The sequence below is a fragment of the Leopardus geoffroyi genome, chromosome C2, assembly GCF_018350155.1.
Source record: "Leopardus geoffroyi isolate Oge1 chromosome C2, O.geoffroyi_Oge1_pat1.0, whole genome shotgun sequence".
Taxonomy (NCBI): domain Eukaryota; kingdom Metazoa; phylum Chordata; class Mammalia; order Carnivora; family Felidae; genus Leopardus; species Leopardus geoffroyi.
The window spans coordinates 39917468-39929156 of NC_059333.1; positions in this window are offsets into that span (position 1 = coordinate 39917468).

Sequence of the window (11689 nt, forward strand, 5' to 3'; positions counted from 1 at the left end):
TATTTAAAGATATTTTCAAATATGAAACTTAAATTCATGTCGAGCTTGCTGAATTCCTAAGTCAATCCCTGTTACTCCGGCATTTTTCTATCAGTGATTATGACTCCATATTAAAAATGGCCCTGCCTACACTTATCAGAGTATAAGTGTCAAGTTGCTTCCTTAGGCTTTCAACAAGAACTTACTTATCTAGCCCCCAACTACCTGGCTGTTAATGGCCAGATCAGAAAAGCCTCTCTGTTTCGGATGACGCTGACAGAAAACATGGGGGGAGTAACTTGATTGAGAGACACAATAGACATCTGTTGATAAAGCCACTGGAAGTACTGTCCCAAATGTGAGTGTGTTTGCAGTTCAATCTTTTCTGTCCTCCATGGTAGACAACAAAAGTATCCTCAAGGAACTGGAGAGGATTTTTCTTGTCAAGAGAAAACTACATGGACTTGAATCCATCAGGTACATTTTAATATTGAGAAAGTTGTATCTTGTCTTAGAAATAAAAGGGTAGAGTTTCAGTGGTAGGCCAGAACTGGAAACACATATGCACATGTTTTCTTAGTATCCTAAAAGTGTTGTGTAGGGTAAAATTGAACACATTGAAATTCTGTTTTTCTTTAAAAATATATACTTTAGCAACCTAGTTTTGTTTAGTTCTCAGAATAATTCTACCATTAAATCTATTACTGTTAAGTAAAACTTTCTTTTGCTGAACTATGTGTACCTAAACTCCATATTATTAATTTAATTTGTTGTGGACAACTTCACCCAGTGGATTTTATTGCTATATATAGATATATTTTTTCCAGTTACCTATTCTATAAGCCCAGGAATCTTTGCTTTTTCCTCACTTAAGACATAAGTCAAATCCACATCTATTTAGGTAAATTTAAATGCTCAGGTTTGATCAATAAAAGAAAGCTTACTTTACATTGGTAGTATTTAAATATATTGTGAGGATGGGGGTAGAGAAGCATTCATTTTTTTTTTTTCATAACTCTTCCACTAACAAATGCCTATGAAATCAAGGGCCTCTCTAATCAAAACACAATTATATTTCACTTTAGAAAGAAGCACAATCTCCTAGTAACCAGAGAGCAGCAAAATTTGCTCTAAAAACAACTAGAATTCGTGTGGATCTGACCCTTTTGAGCTCCTAACCCTTACCTTCGGCTATACCAGGAAACCTTCAGGTAGGATGGTAGGCCCCATGTAGACTTTAATAAGCATAGGAAATACTGTTTCATTTCATTTCATTTCATTTCATTTCATTTTGTTTTATTTTATTTTATATTATTTTTTTTAGAGAGGGAGAGAGAAAGCATGCAGGGAAGAGGGGCACAGGGAGAGAGACAGAGACAGAGACAGAGAGACAGAGAGAGAGAATCTGAAGTAGGCTCCACGCTGAGCATGAGCCTAAAGTGGAGCTTGATCACAAGACCATGAGTTCATGACCTCTACTGAAATCAAGAGTCCAATGCTCAACCTGACTGAGCCACCCAGGCATCCTGCATATTAAATACTTTTAAAAAAACATCTACCAATTCCTTTTATTGCCTAGCTTACTTTCAAAGAAGAATTAGAGGTCCCCAACAAATTTTTTTTACTTTTATTTATTTTTTATTTTTTTTAACGTTTATTTATTTTTGAGACAGAGAGAGACAGAGCATGAACGGGGGCAGGGCAGAGAGAGAGGGAGACACAGAATGGGAAGCAGACTCCAGGCTCTGAGTCATCACCCCAGAGCCCGACATGGGGCTCGAACTCACAGACCGCAAGATCGTGACCTGAGCTGAAGTCGGATGCTTAACCGACTGAGCCACCCAGGCGCCCCAAATTTTTTTTTTTAATTAGAGGAAATTAGAAGAAAGAAAAAAATGAGGGCAGAAAAAAGTGAAACCAGAGATGAGGTTAGTATGTGAAATATGCGCAGTAGGATTTGGGGAATTTGATCTAGATGAACCACAATTTTGCCTCTTAAATCTCTCTAGAAGCCGAGAAAAGGGAGAAACATAATAAATGATGAGATTTCATCGTCCACACGATAGAATTGAACAAGTTACTCAGTACTTTTCCAGGTACTGAGAAAAATGTTTCCAATAAATAGAATGTTTATAATGTCGTAAATAATATTCTCTCAAAAACGGACTCTATAGTGAATATAATACATTTTGTAGGGACTTTTTTCGCAATATGCAAATGATGTGATGAATCATTAAAAGGAAACCTACAAATAATCCAAAGGATGATTTTTTCCCCCACAGTTGTGGTAATATTGAGCAGCTCTACCTCAAAATACTTCCCCTCAGAAGTTTAAAAAATGCAGATATTTCATGCTGATTGATGCATGCAAACCCTAACACTTTAACATTTAGTCACACCATAGGCACATTTGACAACCACCAGGTCAAGCATACTAACGAAGAAACGAGGTGTATTAGACACACATTTTGTATAAAGTAGTTTATTTGACCTTTAAAACAAACGGGATTTGTTAAAAAGTGACAATTATATACTAAAGATAAACCGTTGGCTTACTTTACATAAGATTTAGAGGGGCGCCTGGGTGGCGCAGTCGGTTAAGCATCCGACTTCAGCCAGGTCACGATCTCGCGTCCGTGAGTTCGAGCCCCGCGTCAGGCTCTGGGCTGGTGGCTCAGAGCCTGGAGCCTGTTTCCGATTCTGTGTCTCCCTCTCTCTCTGCCCCTCCCCCGTTCATGCTCTGTCTCTCTCTGTCCCAAAAATAAATTAAAAAAAAGTTGAAAAAAAAAATTTTTTTTTAATTAAAAAAAAATAAAAAAAAAAGATTTAAATATAATTATAAGCCTATCTGGCAAGTATGAATTTAGCTTTGAACACTAAGGCTTTACAGAGAGAGCTTGTAAATATTTGTCTAGCCAGAGATGACGCCAATCAACATGTCATTCCTGCTTTTGAAACACTGTCTTCTACTCTCCTTCCCTATTGAATCTGTGCATGTCCCCCCCCCCCCCCCCCCCGAGAATTAAGAATCCACTGTATTTCCTCAAAATCCAGTGAGGATATCACCAGGGTCCTGCAGTTTTGGAGGTGAATCCAAAGAAGCTTCTTCCCTTGTTCTACACTTTCGTGTCTTGCTCTTCCCTTTGTTTTTATAGTTTCTGTTCTCTGCAGCTGCACATCTGGACAGTGTGAAACATTTCTACTGCTTCTCTCTTTTGAGCTTCTCTTTCCACATATTTGGTCTCTGTCACACTGTCATCACTTTTTTTTGACCTCCTTGTGCCCTAACTCATGCCTCACTCTCTGTAGCCACATGCCCCCCAGCAGGTAAACCTCCAGGTATTGTTCCCACTCGGTGACTTATGTGTCCCACACAGTTCAACTTCCTTGCTCAGACTTTCTCATACTGTGCGTTGCAGGAGGTTCTCAACCTTAGGAAACCGTGTTCATGAAAAGAAGTCTCTGAATTCTGAGAGCCACCAAGAATACAACTGCGCTCTCCCTGGGAATCCAAACAATTCTCTATACATGATACTTTCCTTCTGTGTTCATTGGAAATGCTCAGGTCACAGCTACAAGATGAAATCAAAGTGGCTCTCTATCCCTAAGGCTATGCAGACATCAGAAAAACTTTGATATTTAATATCAACTGGATTTGTGCTACACATGAGTCTTTAAAAAGTTTCAGGAAGTGGATGCTCAAAAAACACACAGGGGGAAAATCCTTCACAGGGAAATTTCCCAAGGCAGCATAGATTCTTTGTCCACTAGCATAGAGAATGGAGGAACATCAGCAATAGGATACTCAGGAAAAATCACACTCCTGAGGTCACCTGAGGAGATTTTTTTTTTCCCCAAATGGCCATGGCAACAAATGTCATGATCCCATAAGCTTTTCTCCCCATCAATATGTGTATAACAACTTTCATTGTAAGAAGAAGGCAATCTTTAAAGTAAACACTTCTATTACACAACATGAAAAAAAAGTGAGTTCATATGAAATTCTTACACATATGGGAAAATACTGCTCTATTTTTACTATTATCATTAATAGCATATGTTGGTGATCCATTGCACAAAACATTCTGCTATGTGCCGCCATTGAGAGAAAAATACAATTGCATCACTCTCCCATTACTTCAACTCTGAGCAAAGTTCTCATAAGGAATGCTACTTCCTGGAGCACCTGGCTAGTTTAGTTGGTAAAACGTGTGACTGTTGGTCTCAAGTTGTGAGTTTGAGGCCCATATTGGGTGTGGAGATCACTTAAACATTAAAAAAAAAAAAAAAAAAAAATCTTTAAAAGAAAGGAATGCTACTCCCTGAGAGCCAGTCAGGCATTTTGGGTAGTGCCTTCACAGGTTCAGATCACATGGATACTAATTAGCTTACTGACAGCAAAGTAATTCTATGAATGGAGCTCCCTTAACTCAGATGATTAATTGCAATTCCCAAAAGTAACTGTCACCTAATGAGCGGTGCACATTCTCATAGGAGCTGGATCCTATAATCAAGGCCTATTAACAACTCTAGAGAGATATGGTATCATCAACCCATCAAAAAGAGAAAACTTGCACAAAAAGGCAATTCAATCCATTATTTTCTTTGATAAACAACATCCATAATTGATAGATATGGTAAAAAGAACAGAACAAAGAATGGACTTTTTAAAAAAGGAATTATGATAACAATAATTAACACATACAGTGCTTTTTCTTGTAGTGCTTTATAAATATTGATTTAATCCTTACAAATTCCTATGCAGTTGGTGCATCACGATTGTGCACATTTTAAAGAAGAAGAGAACAAGGCAGAGAGAGGTTAAGTGAATTCTAGTAAATCATCCAAGGATATATCGCTAGTGAACTTCAAAGCTAGATTTGAACTTGGTAGGCTGAATCCAGAAACTGTGTTAATTACTACACTGCAGTTTTTTACTTAAAAACAGAAAATCAGAAATGCAGCTTGATGGGCACACAGTGCATGTGATCCTGACAAATTGTCATTCTAATGCTTTTGATATTTACAGAGTTAGAGAGTATCAATCATTGATAGTAATAATGGTTCAGTTTACTGACCACCTACTATGGGTTGAGCATTTTACCTACATCACTTCTAACAATATCTTTCTAAGTTATTATGTGATCCATGTATGTACACATAAAGAACCTCAGAGAAGATAAGTCATTTGCTTAAGTTTTCATAGCCGGTCAATGGCATCACCTGGATTTAAAACCAGATCTCTCCAAATTTAAAGATTATATATACACTCTACCAGGATCCCTTTCAGTTAAGACTATTTCATAAAAGAATAATTGGGGTCCACAGTCCATCTAAGTTTTTGTAGGCTGTCACCAATATAGGTTTGCCAGACAAATTTGGAAATAAACATGATGTAACAAGAAAAAGGAAGAGAAAGAAAAACAGGATAAAGATTTTAGTGTAGGTTGCATTAACCTTTAGTCGGCATGGACCAGTGAAATGGGTAAATAGAAATTGACCCGCCAGTCCAATTTTAGCTAGTACCATATTTCTTTAAGAATGACTTCCAGATGCTGGCTTTGGTGTCCATTTTGTTATTTCTGGCAAAGAAAATTCTTTTGCATTTTGTCAGCCTGAGAGAGCAGAATCTATTAATCAGTGCCAGCCATGATTTGTTCCTCCAGCATAAAAGTACAGGCCTTTTCCTTGGAATGCTTTTATTTATAACCATCTTTTTTCTCTGTTTCTGCCTACAAGGATGCACATTCATATTTTCACCATGAACTGTGTCAGAGTGTAATGCTAGTCTGTTAATTTAGTGAATTAATTAGCATGAATAAGTAAATGGCACACTCCTTGGGGAACACAAGTAGTCCTTCTAAGGCAGCGACTCTCAAACTTTGGTATGTACCAGAAGGATCTAGAGTATTAAAGGGAAACACAAAGGCTAGGCTTATTAAAGTAACACAGGCCTGGGTCTTTGCATTTTTGTGAAGTTACCAAGTGATTGTGATACCAAACAAAGTTCGAGAACCACTGTTCTGTGGTTTATTTCAGTCCTGCTTTTTTCTAGTTCTCGGAGCTGAGCCCATGAAGTTTCCCAGATTCACGTCTCCTTTTTCACTCATCTCCTGAACTAAAGCAATGGAGTTTAACAAAGATTACCTTGCAGGAGCGCCTGGGTGGCTCAGTCGGTTGGGCTTCCGACTTCGGCTCAGGTCACGATCTCACAGTCTGTGAGTTCGAGCCCCGCGTCAGGCTCTGTGCTGACAGCTCAGAGCCTGAAGCCTGCTTCAGATTCTATGTCTCCCTCTCTCTCTGACCCTCGCCCATTCATGCTCTGTCTCTCTCTGTCTCCAAAATAAATAAACATTAAAAAAACAAACAAACAAAAAAAAACCCCAAAAAACAAAGATTACCTTGCAGATCCAAATGGACTCTAAGCTGGCTTCTGGGTCACAGCTTCTCCTCTCTGTGCCTGGTTCTAGGCCTGGGCTTAGGTTTGTATTTTCTTTAGTGTTCCTCTAGTCATCCAGACACAGGAGCCTTTCTTCCCAATGCCCATTCTGTGACCAGTTACACCTGGTTTGGGCCAGTCCCCCGCCTGGGTCTTAACATATACTTCCACATAAATATCTCCTTAGAGATTTACCTGGACTGTGTGATTTTTGCACACCACCCAACAGTGCTCTCAAACTTTGGATGGTATTTTAGGCAGACCCCAATGATTCTTTTCTCCTAGAATTCACGCATTTGTATAATTCCTTCTTATTGACTGTTGGCTGGACTTGCTGCTTTACTTCTAATGAACAGAAAATGGCAGAAGTGATGGGATGTCACTTCTGAGATGAAGTTATGATAAGACCGTGGCTCCTACCTTGGAACGTTTCTCCCCACTTTCTCTGTGGGATTGCTTTACCTCAGAAGCACACATCTGCCATGATGTGAGGCAGCCTATGGAAAGGCCTATGTGGCAAAGAACCAACTGCCATAAGACAAATGGTTGGGAGAAATGTGATAAGCCTCTTGTAAGCATAAAAATCTCACTGGACAATTTAAGCCAGGAATCAGTGTTAACAAGCTCGATGAGAACGGCTCACCTCTAGTTCTTATTTTATGAAAGGAGATGTACAAATGAAAAAAAAAAAAAAACACACATTAAATGTACAGCAAGTGCCCACAAAAAAAATTGTTGGAAAAAATAAGATAAACCTTTGTGAGTGTGAAAATCTATTAGGGATCTGCTGAGATCTTTTCTGGCTTGTCCTGAAATATATATGGCCAGCTTCCTGATTTTATACAAAGGGTTGCATTAGTTAAGAGCAAGGAACAGAGAATAAGGGTGTAACAGTGTCTTCTTAGGAGTTCTTGAAGTTCATTTGGCACTCACGTGCCTTGGAATGAGAAAGCAGTGTTAAAACCGTGACCACACAGAAAAGGCTGTAGAATAAAAATAAAGTAGAGAATATTGGGAATTATAATAATTGAGTCACAAATTCAACAGAGCAAGAAAAGAAGTTCCAACATTGTGATGATATTGCACAGTACCCAATTTGTGGTTATTTCTAAGAAAAATATCCTAACAGTTTTCACATGTCACCAACTTTTTACTCAAGTAAACTCCGAACCCTAAACCCTTTGCAATTTTTAAACTCACATATTTTAAATATAATTTTTTTTTACTTTGTTACAGATTCCATTTATTTCTAAAATACCTTTTTCACGCTTTCAGATATTTAGCAACTGAGAAATCTCCTTTTTTTTTTTAATGCCAGCTGGAATTGTATTATTATATATATTTTTATGTATAAAAACTAAACTGATAAAAATCCTATTTCTGATTTCCTGACTGAATTCCATGTGTCTTTTAGAGCACAGGAGAAAATAAAGAAAATAAAGTTTCCTTCTAGGTCCTCCACACTTCTGAGTATCAACATATTTCAAGTATTTATTCCAATGCTAAAAATATCTCCAACATTAAAATGGTGACAAGATCCATTTTGAGTCAGTGAACTACTTCAAGAAAGCAAATGATATACTTCTGAAAGTTGTTTTATCTTTTATTTGTATTTATTTTTAATTTTTTTAATGTTTATTATTTTTGAGAGACAGAGAGACAGAGCACAAGCAGGGATGGGACAGAGAGAGAGGCAGACACAGAAACAGAAGTAGGCTCCAGGCTCTGAGCTATCAGCACAGAGCTTGATGCAGGGCTCGAACCCATATACTGTGAGATCATGACCTGAGCTGAAGTCGGTCACTTACCCAAATGGGCCACCCAAGTGCCCAGAAAGTTGTTTTAATTTATTTGATCCACAAGGGCACTGAGTAGGCCCTACAATATCACCACTCTTAATACTTGCTTGATGAGCTTATAGCCCTTTTGACCCTCGTAGGTGGGATTTACAGTTATAAAAATGTAATTTGCTTCTTTCTCTCTTCAAATTGTATGCCTCACATCTCCCCATGTCATTGAGTACATAGTATTTTGTTATCTGGATGTCTTATTACTTATTTATCCTATATCCTGCTGCTAAATATTTAGATCATAATTTTTCAATACAGTTAACTCCAGTAGATAGTCTCATGCGTAACTTTTTGCGAGTACCCAAGATTATTTCTGTAAAATAAATTCTTAGAAACGGAATTGATAAACTGAAGACAGGAATATTGCTAGAGCATCAACATGTATTGCCAAGTGACCTTCCATGAAGCTTTTTAACACCTGACATTCCTCTCAGCAGCATAAAGCCCATTTCCTCATTCACTCACCATGGTGCTTTGTTTTTGCCAGTATATGTTTGTTTGTTTGTTTTCTTTTATTTGGGGCTAATTTCATAGTAGAAAACGTAACCTAATTGCTATTTGTTAATGTTCCCCAACCTCTCTATGATTCTGAACATTTAAAAATGGTAAATATCATTTTTAGTGACTTTATAATATTCCATCCTAGGGAAGTACCAAAAGTACTTAATCAGTCCTCATTTTTTTTTTTTTTTTTACTTTTAGATCCCTTCTAAATAATCCTTTTAATAATGTTGCAAATAACTTTAATTTACATTTCTGTTTTCCTCAAGCTGGATTCCCACAAGAAATTAGTAGAAGAAAGAGTATTGCTAAGGAGATTTACAGAAAGCCATTATTAAATTATCAGCATGAGATAACGTTTGTTATGGGTTAAATTGTGTCCACCCAAAAGATAGGCTGAAGTCCTCGTTCGTGGGATCTATGAACATGAGCTTTTTTGGGATTAGGATCGTTTGATAATTCTCGCATGAGATTCTCTAAGAAATTATATCTAAATTATGTTTAAAAAGAACAATCTGTTGGGAGAAACAAGAGAATTAAGGGATTGCATTGGTAGTTTTATTCCTGTGAAGGGCAGGTTAGATTTGAGGATGCTTTCCCTCCCTGTAGACCATCACATTTATCGCAAGAATATTTATTACTTTCAAATAAGGTTAGATGGGGGCAAACTTCCATTAAACTTCCAGTAGAACAGGAAGCCGTGTGATTATAAACAAGGTCAATAATACTTAAGTTATTTTTAAGAAAGAAATAACAGTGATTTTTATTGCTTACAAGGAAGGAGAGAAGTATGAATGGGAGGGAGGGATGGAAAGAGAGTGAGAAAAAAAAAAAAACTCTGGAGAAACAAAAGCAATCAGATTATTTTTTAGTTAATGAAACACTAGTGTCTGGTGATGAAGAGATGAAACTGAAGGTAAGTCATACAAAATCTCCAGGAGTTACGGTCCTGTCAGAATCCCCTCTCCACGGTAAAAGCAAGAGGCCATGATGATAATCACTGTGGGAACCTCTAAGATAAGGATTTATCTCCAAGAACAGCAATAAAAAGCTGACAAGTACAATTTAATTATGATGGAGTAGGTTTTGACTGACTGTAAATCTCCCTCTGGGGTGTGTATGAAAATTAAGATGCAGGAGTATATGTTTTAATTTATAGGATTCTTCTTCGGACTGCTTATAAATCAAAAGAATAGCAGAAATTTCAAGGACAAAACACATGCTCTGATCATTTTTTGAGTCCTTCTCGGGTGGGTTAGATTTTTTTTTCCCTTCGATTCTATAAAGTCAATGATCCCGACTTTTCATGCTTACCTTGTCCTATACCTTATCATGTTCACAGTCACAAGGCCTAATGAATAGACACTGTGAAACGATATGGTGTAGACTCCTAAGATTCAATTGCAGTGTCTGTGAATAAGAAATCAGGTAGAATATTGCAAATGTACTTAATAAATATGTCCTAACGTGTAAAATAACATATAAACAATATATGAGCATGTTTAGTTAGTTATAGATACCCATATCGTTATTTATTCTATGAAACATTCACAATTATTTACTTAGCCTTCACATTTATAAGAAGAAGTAGGCTTTATGAAGCTCCCCTTTTAAACCAATGAAAAATTTATTTTCCTTGATATAAAGAAAATAGAAAAACAATGAATAATTTGTTCTTCCTCTTATCAAAGGAAAACATTAAAACATAAATCCAGTTATGGCTAATGATTTTTCTTATGTTACATTTGAAATAAATTGCTTGAATTTGCATGCTATCGTGTTTCAATTTGAGTAAATATTATGAAAATTGTTGCCTAGTCCTAGTTGTTAGTGTTCACTCCACCCAAATTTTTTAAAGCCGCCCATGGTAATGAGATAACCAAGGGACAGCAAAGACTAGGGAACGTATTAGTACAGGAGCTCAGAGGAAGCTACATGATAAAAGCAGGGCAACGATGCTTGAGGTATACAATTGGAGTGGCGCCTAGTTTACAATAAACTAAGGATTTGATATTCCCTCGCAACCCTACCTCACTGCTTTACTCTGATATAATGTGATCCTATATTTCTGACCACAGTGATTAAAGCAATGGTTCTCAATCTGGGGACACTTATATCTACCAGAGGGCATTTGGTGATATTAGAGACATTTTTGTTTGCACAGCCTATTTGGGGGACAGGGACAGGGGGTGCTATTGATACCTAGTTGGTAGACCTTCATAGAATACACAGGGCAACTATCCACAATACACCATTTGCTGGCCCAGAACATCAATGTGCCTAGGTCAAGGACAAATCAAGCAAATCAAGCAAGGTCAGTCAGAGCTCTTTCTTAAGAGTTTTGAATTTAACAGGGAGTTAAATGAAGCAAAGGAAAATCAACGTACAAAAAAAAAAAAGTTTTGAATTTGTCTTTTAGATTTTAAAGATGGGAGAATGATGTTCAGTTTCCCTGTGTGACAAAGCTTGGAAAATGGAATAAAGGAATTGCCTCATGGGAGAGAGTGAGGCTGAAGCCGTCGCACAGAAGCAGTAGAGCTGGAAGCAGAAAGGTCAGAGCCCCCAAGGGCTTTCAATTCCATCTCTTGTTGCTCCTAAGTACAATCCAGCCTTTTCTAGTTACGTTAACTAAATGGATATAAATTCTCTAAGTTTGGTATGTAAAGCATCACACTCTTCTTTATAACCTGTTCCCAGTGTACAGAGGCCGGGGCAAAATGTTGGCCCTAAAAACACACCATCTAGGGGAACTTGTATGCTCCCTGTGTCTACTCTCTGTGGGGAGAGCTCTCCCATCCAGAGGCCAGGATCCTCTAAGCCTTTTTATTCCACTGCTCACACTTGTGTGGTCTGAGCTACCTGAGGGGTAGGGGCAGACCCTTGTCAGGCTGCAATAGTCATTAAAGAGACTAACGTGTGT